Source organism: Herpailurus yagouaroundi, unplaced genomic scaffold, assembly GCF_014898765.1.
Source record: "Herpailurus yagouaroundi ecotype Mexico unplaced genomic scaffold, PumYag 162439, whole genome shotgun sequence".
Classification (NCBI taxonomy): domain Eukaryota; kingdom Metazoa; phylum Chordata; class Mammalia; order Carnivora; family Felidae; genus Herpailurus; species Herpailurus yagouaroundi.
In genome coordinates, this window is record NW_024423167.1 from 86,152 (window position 1) to 88,913 (window position 2,762).

A 2,762-nucleotide genomic window follows, 5' to 3' on the forward strand; every position below is an offset into this window, starting at 1 on the left:
GAAAAACACAGGGAAGGCGAATGAGCATTGTCCAGTGTATTTTTTCTTACATAGTAATAGGATAGATAGCAATATATTTTTTAAAACTGCTTTCAGGGGCGCCTGGGTGGCGCCGTCGGTTAAGCGTCCGACTTCAGCCAGGTCGCGATCTCGCGGTCCGTGAGTTCGAGCCCCGCGTCGGGCTCTGGGCTGATGGCTCAGAGCCTGGAGCCTGTTTCCGATTCTGTGTCTCCCTCTCTCTCTGCCCCTCCCCCGTTCATGCTCTGTCTCTCTCTGTCCCAAAAATAAATAAACGTTGAAAAAAAAAATTTAAAACTGCTTTCAGATCTTATTCAAAGGATATGGTAAAGATGTTATAATTTTTTCCCCCTGATACTCTCAAGAATAACTTTTTCTTAAATTACACTTTTAATAGACTGGTCATCCTAACCAAATCCAATACTATAACAAGTCTCTGTGTGTTGATATTGTATGTAGCTAACATATGCCCTTGTAAAAGCTTTCATGTTTCTCTTATATAATTTACCTGGTCCTGTGAGTCAGACAAAGGAGAAGGGCAGGATCCTTATCTTTTAGAAGAGGAGACGTGGCATGGAGAAGTTAAGGGACTTGCTGAAGATCACATATTCAGTAAATAATCTTAGGGGGCCATACCTAATTTTTCTGTCTCCTATGTGTGTGCTCTGTCATTTAAAATAGAGTCCATTGAGAAGCCCTGTTGACTCAGGTTAGTATGATTAAAAATCAGAGAAAACATTCACATGGTTCCTAGTGACAATCAAAATAATACTGATGGACTAAGATTTGGGTATCTTTAAGTTGGTACCTGAAATATTTTAAATGGAAAATGAGCATTTGTGAAATACTTTGGAGCATAATCTATAGCTGAATTTTTCTTTTAAAATTTAGTATTTCTTGATCATTCCAATAAAGATATGACTGATAGGTTGTCACACAAGGCTATATATAAATAATAGAGGTTAATGTATTTGAGATTTGAAATAAGAACAGTGTGACAATATTAGATACCAGATAAATTGCTTGAAATTGCCAAATAACCATCTTTACTATGGTACATAATATGTAAATGACTGTGGTTTTATTTGTGAGCAGTTTTTCTGTGCCTTTTTCATTTATTTAGGCCAATGAGGTAATTATTTTCTCTAAGATTTGTGACAAAAAAAAATTCAGTTTAGATCTTCTGAATTGTATTTTGGAAGTGATATAGTACAGTGTTACAATAGAGAGAAAGTGATTGCCAAAATACAATAAAGGTATCATTATTGCAATATAGGGGTGTTTTGTTATACGGAATGTCTCCAACCCCCTTCCACACCATTTTTTTTTTTAATTCTTAAGATAAATAATTCTGTATATAATGATTACATTTTATTTAAGAAAATAGTTTGTTGGGTACTTGACCCCTAAGGAAGTTACTGCTCAGTCTAGCTAATATCTATTAGTTACTTTGTCAGATACTGCAGCAATCTCTTATGTGCATTATCTGATTATTCCTCAGAAAGCCCTCTAAGGTAGCTACTGACGTTGCTCCCCATTTTAAATCTGAGGAAAGAGTTTTAGAGAAGTTAAGAAATATGCATAAGCTTGGAAGTGGCAGATTTCAGATTGAAAACATGTCTGATTGACTCAAACATTGCTCTTAAAAATAGCATATTTCCTTTTCAGCCTTTGAAGATGTTTTCTTTCTAAAAATATATTGGTTGTACTTAATATATATAAGATTTTGAAGTTTTTGATAGTATTTTCAAAAATACTATTAAGAGACTTTATTATAATTTTATAGATCTTTGGTGTGATAAAAAATGGCTTATCACTGATTTTTAAAATAATTCATACTTATCTGTTTGGATTTTTTTCTTTTTAAAAGATGTAAAATTTTAAATTTACAAATATACATCAGACTTCTTTGGTAGGCAGTGTGAATTGAATTTCGAGTTATTACGTTGGAAGCCAAAGGTTACTTACCATAGTGTCATAAATCGATTTGTAGCTCATAACATCTGGAAGCAGCAACTACCTGGCTCAAATACATCTAAGAATAATTAATTTTATTTCTTTTTTGTAAAATCAGATTTTAAATGAAATATTTATCTGAAAGTATTTTATTTTAAAAGAAAAATATGTGTTTGAAAAGATGGGATTAAAAGACTATTAAACATTATTTCTTTAAAAAAATTATTTTTACATGAAAACAGAATATATTTGTGATCTGCTTCGATCAAAACTTTTACTTCTATATCCCAGGTCTACTTATTTCAGAGTAAAAATTTTCACTTAGCTTAAATTTCTGATTAGAACTAATATTTGTGTATTTTTGTGCTTAGTGAGAATGTAAATTTCACAGTGGATTTTTGAAATTTATCCTTAATTTGGATAAAAGCAAGTGATATATTTATAAAATTACTATAGGGATAAAAATGGTAATTTCCAGTTTAAAAAAAAAAACCGAATGTGATCATGTTTGTAGTTCTTTTTACACATGTTTAGGATAGGCTCTAAATTAAATATCTGTATTGACCCTAAAAATATTCCGTAAATTAATTTAACAAATATATGGCAAGTTTTTCATAGCTAAATAACTCTTATAGAAGGAAATTGTTGCCTTCTGTTTAATTACATTAATTGAAATGTGTTTAAGGAAATGTTTTCAGCATATTTTGTATACTAAAAAACAAAAAGGACTAGTATTGGGCCAATGGCCAAGAGGTAATATTACTACCGTGTAGACTATTACTGTTCAA